This window comes from Bemisia tabaci, chromosome 3 (assembly GCF_918797505.1).
Source record: "Bemisia tabaci chromosome 3, PGI_BMITA_v3".
Classification (NCBI taxonomy): domain Eukaryota; kingdom Metazoa; phylum Arthropoda; class Insecta; order Hemiptera; family Aleyrodidae; genus Bemisia; species Bemisia tabaci.
In genome coordinates this window covers 63,909,781-63,926,453 of record NC_092795.1, presented here as the reverse complement: position 1 = coordinate 63,926,453, position 16,673 = coordinate 63,909,781, and the positions used below count along the sequence as shown (strand labels likewise).

Here is a 16,673-nt window from a genome sequence, read left to right as displayed (position 1 = left end):
ACTTGCTGCATTTCTATGGCAATTTAAACGAGTTCCATTTTGCTGCTCTTCTCGTGGATTGAACGAGACAATTTTGGATATTGGCTATCCGCAATTAAAAATGTTGACGTGAAAGTTAATACTGAAGAGTCAAGATATTGAATAAAGACATCAGCATTCGTTTCATTTAAATTTTAACGAAGCACGAAGCAACTGCTGAAGACATGATTGGTCTTCTTCACAAATCCCGTCACTGGCGCGCCTTCAACTGCGCATGATACTTCATGCCTCACCACGAAGTTAGTTTAGTTGCGTGACCTAAGCTAACCCAACTTCCACGAAAAAACGCAGATTTGCGATGATTGACAGGGGCAACTTTTGAAATAGGACTTTTCATAGCGTGATTTTCTGTGGTCCTATGGACGGTTTACAGTGCAATTTTGTTCTGCTGCTTTTTTCCCCTTCGAAATAATGGTGATTAAATTATAACATCTATAGCGCTCTATAATCAGTCCGACCGGATCACAAATAATCGCATATCAATAATGTACTTCAATGTTTGTGCAACTCGGCGGAATCACGTGGTATTTTTTGACGGAGAGTTAGAATTTTCAGTTAAATTTTCGATATTCCGAAATCCGAAATGGAGGAAAAAGCTATGAATGGAGCTAAAATGCTACCTTGGCTCCTGTTCATCGGTTTTAACGGAAATCGGCAACAGGAGGTATTTCATTACTGATTTTTCTAGGAAAAATTCAAAATTTTAGAGCCCAAGATGCGAGACGTGGCCTAAAGTGGTATATTTGCTTCTCCAAAGTATCCATCCTTGAAATCAACTTATATTTTTCTTTTCATTTAATTTCAAAATCAATTTCACCCTTAGCTTACATAGAAACTTGATATGGGTGCATGATGCTTCATGTCTCATTACGAAGTTAGTTTATCAGTTGCGTTACCTATTCAAATCCGACTCCAACAAAAAATATGCAGATTCCTGATAATAATCGCAGAGCCACTAATATTTAACGGTATGAGGTCAATATCATATTACCACACTCAAAAAAAAAAAAAACTCCGGCGACTGGACCCGGTTGTTCTCGATGTTCGTGACTCCAATGTTACCGGGTCGTGAGAACGTAATTTCTGGGCACAGAAGCCGGAGTCCGCCAGGGGTATTACGGGCTGCGAGGTCGGTCGATCGGGTACTGCCCAGCCGGAAGCTCCGGCTTCCACGGTCAGAATTCTCGGTCTGCCCGGCCGGAGTCCGATACTCAGTTCTCGGGAAAATGGCGTCACCATCGGATTAAAATTGAGACGGCCCCGTGCAAATTCGCAGAAAATTATAATGTTTTACGTCAATTTTATTCAGTGCGTGAATTTAAAGTTGCCGCCAGCCTTCGACATATTTGGGAGCGATCGAGCCACCATTCCGCGTTGTTTATTGAGGTTGGAATCTAGTCTCTAGTCATAGTAATTTGCTTGTCATTGCTCATTACGTGTGTTCGTTTTTCGTTTAATTTTGGAGGTTTTCAATCTATTTTCTTGATTCTGTGTGGTGCACGATTGATTCTAAAGTTCTGTGTGATAACGTTTGTCAAATACTTCCAGAAATGCGACGGGAATTAAGTTAAAATTGTCAGTTTTGGTAGCAGTACACTGAAAAAAATAATCGGTGGGATTTACCAGAGTTTGGGTGTTATTTACCATACTGTCTACTTGATTTTTTACACAGTGAAGCTGCAGCATAGTTACCAATATACCGGTATGGTAAATAACACGATACGGCTGACACTATGCGACACAGTGCCAGTGTGGCGTTCCCGACTGACTAGTATGGTAATTTCAAGCATCCAGATGCTGCGACAAACCTTGTAGATTCTAAAATCCACTCATCTTATATTATTAAATGCTTTTGATGAAAGTCGTGGATATTTTACTTACATCTTACTTTTAGAAATTCCGTTACATACACAATCAATGGCAGTTAAAGACAGTTTCAACGAGAAATAGCAGATAATTGCTTCACTGATTTCAAGTAAATGATACCAAAACCATACTTGTTATTCGCGTTAAGGTATCATTTACAGACTAAATCAGATCCACGGAAAATTTAATTGCATATAATAAATAGATAGTTCAAAATATACCCACAAAAAGACACTACATGAAAATCCAATCGCACGGTTCACGGTGGGGCAGAAGCTGCCAAATTTTGCTTAAAGTTACAGTTAAACATCAATCCCACGCACATTTGTCTCTTCATCTGAGTATGTTGAGCTTCGAAAATTTTAACAAGAATATAGATATACCTACGAACGAAGTATTCAAAAATCACTTCTAGTCGATTATTTTCAAATTACTTCCGCACTTTTATGTTTTCGAAATGACTTTACACAGAACCGATATTCACTGGATTGCAGAACAACTTTGCGAAGGTTTTCAAATTTTCAGGATTCCTTCACTTTGCAAGCCAGATTCATTGTAGCAACTCCTAACCTCCAGAAATTGGTCGATACGAATAACGAAAAAATCTCAGAAAATGTATGTGGCAGATCAATATAGATAGATTCGAAGAGAAGACGGTAGCTTTAGGGACAATTCGAACACAAATTTGGGCAAATTACGCGTGGATTCACATGGATTAATATGGATCAATAAAACACAGCCACGGACTCCGACCCTCAACGTGATAAATTTATAACTGACAAACAGACAAACGAAAAATGGCGGACCACAGACCGCAGCGCAGTCAAGCGGGAGCTCTCACCACGCTGACTATACCAGTACTAGGGGGCTACGCCCCCTGGCCGCTACGCGGCCCAACCCCCCGAAGGCGCTCCGCGCCATCAATGGGCCGCTTCGCGGCCCTATTTTCACCCTCCTATTAGTATTAGTTTTATTTTTCCCCTAAAAAAATTCGATATGAGGTATACTTAATAGAATGAAATAATTTTTGGTTTTGATGAATAAAGAAAAAAAAAATTTTGAAGTCAAAAGGACGCGTTTTGGAATGACTGCTTGATGAATTATTACAGTAAAACAACGGTCTGTTTAAATCGGATAATTATTAAGTATCTCTGGAGGCGGGGACCGAACCCACACCTTGATCAATGTGGACACTTCCGACGTCGCGTCGCGTCGTAGACGACTCGGCCACCGCTCGTCTTGAGGTAATGGGCGGAAATCTTGTGTAGATAAGTGTAGAGCTGATGCGCAGGCTACACACCTACTGCGCAACCTCCTCGACCACTGCGCATCCTCCCGCGCATAGCGGTAGCAGTCCCGGAGCACTCTGTAAATTCACTCACTTTAATAACGTGATTTTAAAAAAACCTGAGTCCTTTTTCCAAAATCTGATTAGAGCGGGCTCATCTAGAGCCTATTACCTGTCGACTTACGCAAAAATCATGGCAATCGGCCCAGTAGAATGCTCAAACAAACTATGACAAAACACATAAATTTACATTGTTTATATGGGAGAATTCGCAACTTTACCACGTAATATAAAAAAACCTGGGCCATATTTTCAAAATCTGAAAAGAGTTGGCTTATCTAGAGACAATTGCCCGTCAATAGCCGCAAAAATCATGAAAATCGGCCCGGTAGAACGCTGGAACTAAGCGTCACCAGTTTCGCAAAATTAGGAGGTCTTGGAGCTTATAGTATAGATGGTAAATTTAACCTACCAACACCATGACCAGTCGCATACAGATGCCTACAGATATCAAACGCAAGTGTTACCATGTTATTCCATACTTTTAACTCATCGTATGGTAAAAAATACCCAGCTGATGGTGAGAAATACCTAAACGATGGACAGACACACCTAACTGATATTTACAATCCGGGTATGGTAATTTTTATATCGAGTATGATTCTCACTTTCATCTAGATGCTTAAATCGACCATTATTTGGCTTTTTATCACCATATTTTTTTTTTACTATACCATTATGGTCAATCCCACTTCCACTTTTTTTTCAGTGTACACTGAGCTCATATCCTCTCCTTCTGTAAGTTCGTTTGCAATTCACTTATTTTCCCCCTACTAAGGGAAAGAACTTAAATCAAAGAAAATGAATAAATTACCTGCCACGCATCTTCCCACAGAGTAAATTACCGCCACACTAAAATACTGATAATGTAGGTACGAGAATGTTCATTTAATGCCCAACTGTATTCTGTCACTTTTGCTTTGTTCTGCCTGTGTAAGAGGATACAGTTTTTATTCCATTTCGATCTAATCTCTAACTTATAAGTGTTTTCAACTGTGAGTAGTATTGCAGTCTCTGATATCTCCCCTCTCTGTTACAAAAACAGCTGTTTGATAGCGGAAACTGTACCCGTAAAACGTAGAACCTATCCTATGCGCAGATTATCTATAATAGTGAGAGCAAGCTCGAACGTTGTTGCTGTGAATAATCTCTCTGATTCCATATCCCAATCCTAGGTAGCTCAGTGTTGCTGTAATACTGGTAAAATTTTGTGTGAATCGCGCTTCACTTTGCTGAAGGGAAGATCTATAATTTTAACAAGTGTGACAATTTTCGGTGGTATATTTCTTCGCTAATATTTTGTGGAAATTGTATCCGGTAGTTATATTGCGGAGAGTTATATCTTGAAGTTTTGTCAACTTTTACAACTGAATTTACACCTTGAAATATTCTCAACCTCATTTTCAAGATTCTGAAGCTCTTCTAGTCGTAAGAAGTAAAAATCTGTAAGTACCTAGACCTACGCCAGTGGTTTTCCTTTGTTAATCATTTAGGTGATTTCCTACTTTGCATTCGTATTTTTTATCAAGAGATGAACCAGGATTTGTTTTTCACAAATGCTGAATTCTCATTGAGTGAAAGTAATTACATTTATTGAGAACGGGCTGCCAAGTGATAAAAATGATTTTTCAATTTACATTTTTGCTGCAATGAGTTTTAGAAATTTATCACCTTGGGGGCAGTCTATTTTAAAACTAAAATAGGTAGCAAGAATTTTTGATCTATCTACATTTGTTCCCCCATGTCTCTGTGGTTGGACTATTTCCATAACATTGTACCCAGTTAATTGAATATTGATGGCTGATCAAACTGCTCGTGAAAATACATAAAACATATTTGCGCAGGGCGGCTTCGGTACTTGCTGGACTGGCTGGAGATACAAATTTTCCTATTATCCCAAAAGCTGAAGTAAAGTTATTGTCAACCTGATATGAGCCAAAATGAGTGAAATAATTTTCCAATTTTTTGTTTGTTTTATCCATGAAACATTGACAAGTATTCCACAGACTTAATAAGCAATATAGTCAACTGCTTCACATCTATGAACTTTACTCATCTGTGTCCTAAAAATAAATTCGAAGGTATATTTTGCAAAGTTAAGAATCAGCCGAATACTTCCAAGCCAAGCGGATTCTGCTATCTAAAAAATCAGAGTGCTTTATTTTTTTTAAGGAAGGCTTGCAATATTAAAGTTAGGTTTTTGAAAATCTCTCTCGATTTCTCTACACGATGAATAAGCTAACATTCATGTGCTGCTTTACTTACTTACTCAATAAGAGAATTACTTATCTCTTTCCTCAAATTAACTTGCTGAACTATCAGCCAAGAAGTTCAAATCTCTCTTGATATCTTAAACATGATCAACAAGCTAAGGTTCATATCCTCCTTTTCTTTCTCAGTCAGTGAAGTATCCATCACATTCCTGAAATTAAATTGTTATGAACTATCAACAAGGAAGTATATACCTATTTTAAAAAAATTAGTGTCCGCCCGGAACATTCCGGGTTTTGATAGCCCGGAATTCGCGGCTATGGAAGCCATCGGTGAATGACGTTCACAGCCGCGCGTCCGGAGGACTCCGGGCGTTCGGCGCCCGGAGCACTCCGGCCGCCGGACGCGGAACGGACGGTATCTGTATATAGCCCGTACAGTCCGTGCTCCGGGTCCATTACTTTCGGCTCGCACGGCCGGAGGTTTTTTTGAGTGCACATTCAGCAATGGACCAACTGGACAGGATAGAAAATAAACACTGCGAAGCATTTTTTCTTGAAAGAATTTCATGCGAGACACTTTAAACACACCGAAAACTTTCAAAAGTGCCTCATGAATGAGAAATAAACGTCCGCAGTTTACAGTATGTTGGACATTTCCTTGATTTTACCTCTCTGTCACCAGAATATTCTGGAAGAATTTCAATGTACAAAGCTAACATGTTCCTTATCGAAAAAAATAATATAGGAAATATTTTGAAACACTGTAATGGAGATACGTGGTGGCGCATTTTAGCCATCGATATCAGTTCACATAACTGACGGTTTTTTCTTGGAGATACCAAATAACCCACCGCCGTCAAATACTCTGTTCTGGAATTGCTTGTTGCTGAGTAGTGACCACTGATGTAGATAAGCAAGAAACGCGCTTCTGTCGTGCTCGACGAGGAAGGAACCGACACCGACTGCAACTATGCAACACGGCACTTATGCGCCCGCCTTTCTTTTCATAACGCTGGGTCTTTTGAGTTCGACGCGAGTGGCCATTATGCGCGCTGCCTTTGAATAATTATCTGAGCTTTCCGTGTCATTTAGCACTCACGGAGTCGCAGTCCGGTGAAAAATGCCCCCTTCCCTCTTTGCCCGCAACAAAGGCCAGGACCAGTCGATAAGGAATCCTACGCTAATTTGCTTTCTTTACAGCAGCGCCTACCGGCCTGGGGACCTTTTTTCCCCTCAATACACTCACAGCTTTGGACGAGAGTGCCTTCAAATGAAAATTGCAGTGAATAGATTCGAGGGAAAATGGAATGGAAAATGAACTTGGACTTTCGATGATTCAGTTCTTTTTTTTACCAAATACGGAGGATAATTGAAATGCTAATTGGAATACATTTTGCGACAAGGAACCTTTTTTTTTTTTGTTTCAAATCAGAGACAAAATTTGAATGGCATAATGCAAAAAGAAATCATAGTTTGTTGGCAAAGAGGAGGCTTGTTTACTCCAAAGTTACCCCGTTTAGGACAATGGGGCGTGAGTGCTTATGAAAACTTCTGGTCATATGCGTGGAAATCCAACGAGAGCCAACTCAAGGTTTGTATTGTATGTAAATGTTCTTTCTTATCATTTAAAATTGCTCATGACAGGTTAGAACTTGAAATAGTTTTTCTAATGACTATACTTTTATTCAAATTACAGGCACAAAACTATGAATTAGTCCGCAACTTTGGAGCGTTTTTTTACCACAATATGTTTACCAATACTCTCTTTTAATTAGAAAAAAAGTACCTGAGCCACTTGGAACGTATTTCACGAGATAATAAAGAATATTTCCCTGTGGAATATCAAAAGACAAGTTTGCGAGCCAACTCCACAAAACTCGCAGTCATGGTTAATTTTCCTCACTGCAATGACGTCCTTTTTGCCGTGGAACCTCACAAGCGTTCCCAGTCAAATCATTTTTATCGGCCTATTTAATTTTTTTTAAACTTTTTTTTTGTTTAATATTTTTATTCATTTCAAAAGTTAATTTTGATATGAGGATTAAAGGACTGAGAAGCGCTTTAAATTGCGAGTCTCGAGAGGAGTGAAGAGATGCAAAAATATGATGAGGTGAAATGAAAAGAGTCGGTGACCCGGACGCGAAGTTGCCGCGGGAAGAGGAGATGCTGAAAAGCTATGGAAAGTTTCAACTCGCCTGAAATTCACTTCCTCGATTCACACACGTTCATGAGGAGTCTCGTTGAACACAGAGTGGCTAGTTATCGGTGCAGTTTCTTGAGTGGTTCCAAAGAGACAAGTTTCCTGGGACTTTGCTCCTATTTTTGCCCGATTTCTGGGCAAAAATCCTCTAATCATCATTAAGTGTAACCGTCCACGGGCAAATTTTTCGGCCTCACAAAACATTTTAACGATCCTGTTTTACAATGTAGGCGAAATAATCGGGTGACGAAAAGGTTGAGTTTAGAGATCAACGCTGGTTTTTGCCCAGTGATTGATGAGCAACTTGTTTAGCATATGATGAGATGATTGCGATGAATGTTGGAGTGAGCACTTCGTAAGACAAGTTCTTGAAGATTACTTCAGATTTGGTGAACCAATTACTAATCTTTTGCGGGCCATCATCGTAATTAGGTGGATCTGAGAGTCGCCTTCAAAAATTACATATTTTTCTGTCTCAAATTTCCTGCTGAGAGGGAAAGGAAAAGCCCGAATAATTTCAACAGCAAATCACAACTTTGACTCGTTCGTAGAAAGCTCCCTCTTTAGGGGGAGGACCCTCTTGTCAGATGGCATCGAAAATTTCCCATCCGTGAAAGTTATCTCCAAGACACTTACGTCGGATCGAACGAAAAAACAACCCGTTTTTCCACGAACCCCGCGAAAGGAAGAGTGAGTCGCAAGCGGATTTTTCGCGACTTGACAAAGACGGAGAAAGGTCGTCGGATAATGATCGTGCAAGAGTTCGTGATCAAAATCCATCGAGGAATCCGGGAGATAAAAAATAAAGGGTCTGGCCCGCGTATAGCGTCTCATCGGTGTTGCCGAATCGAGCTGTAAACCAGGATTTCAGGGGACCGAGCGGTGTAACGTGCGGCGAGAATTGGCAAAGTAAGGAGCGACTGACAATTTGCCGTGTGATACGTACACGGAGAAGTGCAGCGGAGCACGTGACTCGGCGCAATTTCGTGTGCCGTGCGAATCCGTTTCACCGCGACCCTCCGAATAAAAATTCGCATTATGTCTAGTCGCTGCAAATCTACATGCATAGGGTGATCCGTTGAAGCCAAATTTACCGTCTTTTGTGTCGTATGAGGGAGATCTTCGGTAATCAAAAATATGTAAATGAACGTAAGTCTAGTATAATAAGCTTGTTAAGAAGTACCTGAACAATTGAGCCTATTCTAATACAAATTAACAGAAGAGTGTTTACAAAATTGGGAGAAAACCCCAACACTAAATGGAAATTTTGAGGAAATAAAGAAAGGTGGAGAAAAAAGTCCATCGCCGGATCTCCATGGGTGGAGGGGGGGGGGCGAAGAAGGAATAGGCGTCGAGTTTAAGGGAGTGCGTGCATTTGAAAAGTTTTAAAGGATGAACATTCAAAACTAAATTTGTAAGAGAGGGTAGGATGCAGTGGCAAAGGTATTTTCGATTTTCTTGGTAAATTGACTGCAATATACAAGGACGTTTTCAACAGTGAAGAAATAATTTGGACAAAATCTGCAAGAGGGAGCGATTTGATTGAAACATCAAAAAACTATGGAGCACATTTGGAAGATTAATTCTGCAAATAAGTTAATTTAGAGCTTGAGATTGTTGAAATTAAAATTGAGTTCAAGGGTGGTATTTGAGTGTAAAAATTCCGGAGAGATACTTCAAGAAAATTCCGACTCATTTTAAAGGGGGATTTTGTTTTTTAGATCGGTTTGGGGTGAGGAGGATGGAGTTATTCCACCGCTGCCCTCCCATAATAACGCCTTTGATCAAATACCTAATTTTGATTTTGTTTCCCCCTAAGCTATGACCATTTTTCTTTCGGAAGGTCACGATTAAAATAAAATAAACAAAGGTACATGTCAAGCATTGCCCTTCGTTAACGTTGAACATTACTTCAAGACATCAAACCGCAAGTTTTACGGGGCCAAGATTAGTTTTCCTCACTTTCATCCGCCATTACTACCTCCGGAGGAAAATCGCATAACTCAACTGGCAACCGTTGGCAGATACGCGGCTCTTACGAAGCGCGCCAAATTAATCCCGAGCCCGAGCAGAAGAACGATGAGGGCACCCACCACGGCCGGGTCAATCTAGGAGGTAATTCAAATTTCATAACCTCTGAAAAAAAACGGACGCCGAGCCGGTAACTGTTGCTTTAATCGGGCGAAGTTGAGAGTTACGGCTGCAAAAAATGGGGCAAGTTGGAAACTCGGGCGAGTAAATAATGCGGAATTATGCTGGTAACACGTAAATGGCGATTTAATTACGGCCGGGACAGAGCTTGCTGAAACTCAATTCGCACCGGCGACGAGTCCTTAATAAGAAAATAATCCTAATCCGGCCACAACTCATAGTTGCGAAACAATATACTAGTGACACCCGCCCCTCGCCTCGTCACCATTGCCATGTGGCCGAGGAAAATCGATTTGAGCTACGCGGGGTGGAAACCGAATCATATGGCTTTCTCATAAACCGAGTAAGTATATTGGAAAAAGAAGTCTCTCCGATCCATAGTCTCGACTTTTGAAAAATTTGACAAGGAAAAATATTCTTGATTCAAACGGGGGTTTGCTTTAATCGAAAGGAATTACGCTTGAATTGGGAGGTTTGGCTCTCAATTCGAGCAGAGGCCTGATTCTATCAAGAGTATTGTTTCTTGTCTTTGCTAAGCGTCTGAACTCTGGATCCAAGAGACTTTTGGCGCGTATACGTAGTATACCGCCTTTGCGATCGTTTCGACCCCCCACTCGATACAATAACCGAGTCCCTTAGTTCCTTACCAAAAAGTGACTGCCACATACTTCTGAGATTTTCCAAAGCGTGTAAAAAGTTTACAAATCCGTCAATAATTATGATTTAAAGTTTTTTTCTCATTCTGGGGCTTTCTAGTTTATGTAAAATGAATACCAAGAGTCTACGTTACTTGATTTTTTTTAAAAAAAACCTAAGAATGCTCCGCGCTGATTTAAAATTACACTGAAAAAAACACTCCGGCCATGGAAGCCGTTCTTACGGGCTATATAGACATACCGTCCGTGTTCCCGGCTCAGAGGCCGAAAGTTCCGGGCGTAGCACCCGGAGCACTTCGACTGCTCCGGGTGCTACGCTCGGAACTTTCGGCCTCTGAGCCCGGAACACGGACGGTATGTATATATAGCCCGTAAGAACGGCTTCCACGGTCGGAGTGTTTTTTTCAGTGTATCTACAACAGCTACAAGCAAAATCTTGGAAGCACTATTTCTGACGAACTGCCGGACCGATCAGGATGATCTTTACATGTATGTCATCGGTAGTAGATGTAGATGAGCAAAAAATTATGAAACCCCGAACTTTTAATGTTGTAGAGCTTTTAAAGCTCATGTCACTTAAGTCCAATGTTAATAGCGTGAGAAATATGTCGTTTCCGCTAGAAACGTCAGTGTGGGACTCAACCTGAGTGACTCGAATAAACAATAAAACAATGGAAAAGCTCGTGAAGGGCTCCTCATTTGAAGAGTTGAGGAACGGTGCATAGCTCAGAGTTCAAGGTTCAATGTCCAAGGTATAAGGTTTAACTCAATTTTTCCTGCATTCTTCCGGCTTTGATTTGTGGCATTGGTCAATTTACTTGACTGCTGAATTTTTATTAATATTTACAGCAGATAAACAGCAGATACAAAGTGAGAAGGCAGGCGCTGCGTCGCGTCGGGACGGACCAAATATTATTAACTCTTAACGGTCAAAATCCGATTTTTTTTTTTTTTTTAATCAGGTATTTAAAAATAACATAATAAACGGAAATATCTCCAGTAAGTGGACTGTTAAATTATGTACATCCAGCTATTCCTCATCATTTACAAATCTGAGTGTTACGTCAAAAATTTTGAAATCGATGCAGCTCGAACACAAAATGGTGCGTTAAAATGGAAGAACATTTTTGCCTATACATATGCATATAGGGCCCGCGAAGCGCGCCTGAGGGCGCGAGGCGCCCTCCCGCGGGTTGGGCCGCGTAGCAGCCAGGGGGCAGGGCCCCCTAGTATGCATATACAGGGTGTCCCAAAAGTCCGTACCCCCCCTCGTAACTTTTGAACGGTTAGAGATAGAAAAACGAAACTTTGGGAATGTTTCTATCTTTAAGGGGTCCATCTTCTAGGGGGGTCAAAATTGTTGTCTCCCTCTCAGGGGGGGCGCGGGGGCCCCCAACTTTTTTTTTTCAAATGGTAACCCCTATGTTGTGATACATCATTAGAAAGAACATAAAAAATTAAGAATTTTGGCGCAAACCGCAAATCAATATCTTAATTTTTGACCGAGTTATGATAGGTCAAAGGTCAAATTTGACCTATTTTCAAAAAATCATATCTCCGGTTCAAATTATCGTAAAGAAAAAAATAAAACGAGAAAATTTACTAAATTGTGAGCACTTTCAAGTAATAATCACAGAAATTACTTCAAACTAATTTTAAGGGGGGTTTCGGACCCCCAAAAACGTCATTTTAAAGGTCATACGATATTCTCGCGAAATGAGTCAATTTCTACTTACATTTCCTCAACATTATCTTAGTAAGTTCAAAATTAGTTCAAAATTGCGTTTTCAAGTCCCCATATTTCGAGGAAAGTTCAAAAAACGAAATTTAAGGTAATTCAATTCAACCATTTAAATTTTATTTTTTTTAAAACTTTGTTCGAAATTTGGGGACTTGAAAACGCAATTTTGAACTTACTAAGATAATGTTGAGGAAATGTAAGTAGAAATTGACTCATTTCGCGAGAATATCGTATGACCTTTAAAATGACGTTTTTGGGGGTCCGAAACCCCCCTTAAAATTAGTTTGAAGTAATTTCTGTGATTATTACTTGAAAGTGCTCACAATTTGGTAAATTTTCCCGTTTTATTTTTTTCTTTACGATAATTTGAACCGGAGTTATGATTTTTTGAAAATAGGTCAAATTTGACCTTTGACCTATCATAACTCGGTCAAAAATTAAGATATTGATTTGCGGTTTGCGCCAAAATTCTTAGTTTTTTATGCTCTTTCTAATGATGTCGTATCACAAGATAGGGGTTACCATTTGAGAAAAAAAAGTTGGGGGCCCCCGCGCCCCCCCTGAGGGGGGGACAAGAATTTTGACCCCCCTAGAAGATGGACCCCTTTAAGATAGAAACATTCCCAAAGTTTCGCTTTTCTATCTCTAACCGTTCAAAAGTTACGAGGGGGGGTACGGACTTTTGGGACACCCTGTATACATAGAAGCAAACGAACTGATTCGAGGATTACTGAGCAGGTCAGCACTCTTCGAATGAGAATTTCACTCCTCCGTTTTGTTTAAAACGTTGCACAGACAGATATCTACACCCCTGTTATGCTTTTCAAAATTTTGGTGGACTCTCAGGATACCGCGGGATATCCCTCTGTCACAGCCTCAACGTTGATACCTTATTTTGAGCTTTGGAGTTGCTTTTAGAGAAAGCCTGTGGCACCACTGTGTTTTTTGCAATATTTTAGGCAAGAAAAAGTAGTTGAATCGTAAGTGTCCCGTAGCCTCTACACGCAAGAGATCCATTGTGACACCTACACTATCTTCTCAGTCTTAAAAACCGATAACTCTGAGTTGACCTGGACCCTGGAGAACCCAACCGTTGGTCTGCACTATAACCTTGCTCGTAGCGTCTCAGCATGCGGTTTAATGAAAATAATATTCCGAGCAAAACGCCATTAAACTTCGCGGCAGCGGGTAAAAAGAGTTTCGCCTTCCACCACCACCGGCGCCGCCGCGCTGGCTGTGGCGCCGTGTGCGGAATCGCCGAGGCCAAGTTGGCCGCGGGGAGAGGACTGATATAAATTCAATTAGATGGCGGGCCCGAGCCCGGGACTGGCTGGAACTTGAAGAAAGACGCGGACTAGTTTAAAACTAAGGAAAACTGGGAAAGAGCTAATCTTGGCCAACTTTTAAATCACGATTGATCAACCTGAGCCTGCACGTTCCCTTCTCCTCGCTCCACTTGCCCAGTTTCATTGACGACCTTTACGCTCCAACAGTGAACTTTGATTGAGTGGGCGGGCCGCCCTTCTTTTTACTCAGCATCTCATTAACATCCATCAACTATTCTCCTTTTTATTTTTATCTGCTTTATTGCACTTCTCTTTACTTTTTTTTTTTTTTTTTTTTTTTTTTTTTTTTTTTTTTTTTTTTTTTTTTGAATGCACTTAGCAATACGGAACTACTATTGTTGACACAAGTATAAAAAACACACATATCGTTATAGGGAGACTAATAGCACATATGACGTCTTTAAAATAAGCCCCCCCCCCCAAAAAAAAAAATGGTTCCTAATAGAAAACTGTGGTTCCGTTATCCATACACTCTATGTAGATCGAGGAATTAATTGTCGTTGAATAGAAACCTCGTCAGTGTAGCTAGAGCTTTTTCCTGAAAAAGCCTTGCCTCCAACTTAGTACGTACATTCCTTAAAATTTGCAAAACTAGCAATATTTTGTGTTGGGTATTCATCCAAGAATCTATCTCCAAAGCTATAGATACTGTTAAATTTTACTTGAAAGCTCGTGAAAATTGCCCTTTATTAAAGGTACATCAAAGGTCACCCTTTGTCACAATCTAATCCATATATGTGACCTTCTCGGGAAAAGAGTTGATTAAAGAACTACTATCATTCGAAACACCGATGCTACAGACAGACATGGCACGCTCTTGTCGTAAATTTACTCTGTGTATCTCAAGCATTTTCTCAAAAACAATTCCGCCTTGAGCTTTCTGCTAACACCATAAATCACTCACTAACCCGCTTTAGGACTCTTCGCTTTTTTGAGACTGTAAATTATCTGCTCTTTATCGTAATTTGACGCTTGTTACGGTAGAGTATCAAACAATCAATTAAGGACTGATAAAACAGTCGAATTAAATTAGAAGACAACGCTGAGCCAGAAAATATCCTCTATTATTCGCTGTTACTAATCGGCGGCGTTTTGGCAGAGAGAAGACCACTAAAGAAATTTTCTCGGAAAATTATCAAATTTAGGATCAAATAAGGCTTTCATAGACACCCGTACTTTTAAGAGGGAAAAAAGGAAAATTGGCGTCTTGAAAAATATTACCTACTATAGGTAAAAAATGGATGTTTCGCACTTTCAAGAACATGGCTATAGTCCATTGAACACATGGTAACAACTTACAACATGTTTTCATAGATGGCGATAGCCAACTCCGCACGAAGTATAAACTCAGCAACAATTGAAGCGGTCTGATGAAAGGGTGGCAGCCAACCATAGACGCACGTTTCTCCCTTATTCTGAAATTCGAGTTAATTTCACTGGAATTTTGAGAAAACGGCGTCACCAATTCCAAAGATCTTGGTGTCTACGGACACAGCTATACATATAGAATGGACCACTAGACAAGGTACGAGTTTAAGTAATCTGATACAAGTTTCTTAACCAGAATTTTACGTAAAACACAACTCGCACAACGAAAATCACTGAAATCAACTACTAACGAAGATATTAACGTTTTTATTTCACATTGGTTACGAGGAATTTGAACTGCCCGCTCACAAGAAACTCAAAGCTCTACGTGAGTCAAATCGCGCACTACAACGGTTTCAGCAAGCTTCTCAATCGAGCAATGCTCATTTCCCACTATGTGTTGTTCAAACTATAAGCAATTTGCTATAGCTGCGCCAAAGCGTCAAGATTGAGGTTGCTAGATTTGTAAATCGTAGAGACTGTCACGATAACGTTTAGCGCGCGAAGTGAATCACGTAGAGCATTGAGTTTTCATGAGCGGGTGGTTTGAATTCACGCATCAGGAATCATTCAATATCTTTGTAAGGAGTTGATTTTGGCAATTTTTATTGTGCGCATCGTGTTTTACGTGAAATTTTGGCTATGAAACATGTATCAGAATGCTGAAATTCGTACCATGTCTAATGGTCCATTTATTGATGCATCCAGCCTATAGTAAACAGCTCAGGCACAAGTCAAAATTACAAGTTAGTACTTAGATGGGGAACCGCTTGGGAATGACCGCGGTGCGGAGGTGTGCATGATGGCTAGGAATTCCTTTCATATCTGAAAAATGCCACGGCAGTAGTTCGAAATAATTTTCGTGTTTAATCCTTAATCTTTTTCTTCTATGGCTCTGTTAGTAGGGACGGTATTTTGGGCACGGAATAGGGAGCTTCCTATGAGAGCCATTTCCCATGGGAACCACTTCTCAGGGAGCCACTTCTCATGGGAGCCACTTCTCGTGGGAGCCACTTCCCGTGGGAGCCACTTCCCATGGGAGCTACTTCTCAGGGGAATCATTCCCCTGCCCAAAACAGCCAGGAAGAAATTCCTATGAGAAATTTTTAGCAGGCCTGTCGATAGCCACAAAAATCATGAAAATCGGCCCGGTGAACCGCTGGAACTAAGCGTTATCAGATATACAATTTAGGAGATCTCGGAGCTTATAGTATAGATAATTTCGGCAGCACTTTACGATTGAAACTTGCAGCAGGATGTACTTTCAAAGTTATCTCAAAGTCTTTTTTAGAAAAACCTTATGTGCGGTCATCTAGGTCACTAAAGCGCGATGTGACGCTTAAAAATTTTTGAGAAAAATATGGACATCCAAAGCTCATCAATAGATCGATTGATCGACTATCAAATCGTTATCTTAAGTTCTATAGAGCTGTTACTTTAGAGGTCCGAACAGGATTTCGTCACATACGTGATTGACCCGTTCTCCCGATCTATCGGTGACTCAGGGCTCACTCAAGCATGAAAGTCCCCGTTCAACGAAACAAAAACACCTGTCCGTGGAGATGTCGATGTCAGTATCGACAAAAACATTGTTTCCTCACGAAACGAGGAGAGCAAACTGCGCATTAATTATTTCTCTCGGATTCTATGCATTAACGAGGCTTCGTAAGTCGGCGCTGAGAGCACTCTTTTGCAGCTGCCTCGACGTTTCTGAGCCTTGGGGAGTTTTCGAGCCTCGTCCCGTT

General features: G+C 40.5%; 1 protein-coding gene across 2 annotated transcripts in view; it reads right to left on the bottom strand.

Annotated features, from left to right (window-relative positions):
* The window catches only part of Ccn (cellular communication network factor protein Ccn), a 470,858-nt gene that overhangs the window by 99,121 nt on the left and 355,064 nt on the right, over positions 1 to 16,673 (bottom strand). The window contains exon 1 of one of the 2 annotated variants that reach the window (XM_072299015.1): positions 4,068 to 4,212. The exons of the other annotated variant lie outside the window; for it this stretch is intronic. The gene's annotated coding sequence lies outside the window, so the exon portion shown is untranslated. Of the gene's footprint in view, positions 1 to 4,067; positions 4,213 to 16,673 lie in introns of those variants that run through there. 2 annotated transcript variants of the gene reach the window in all.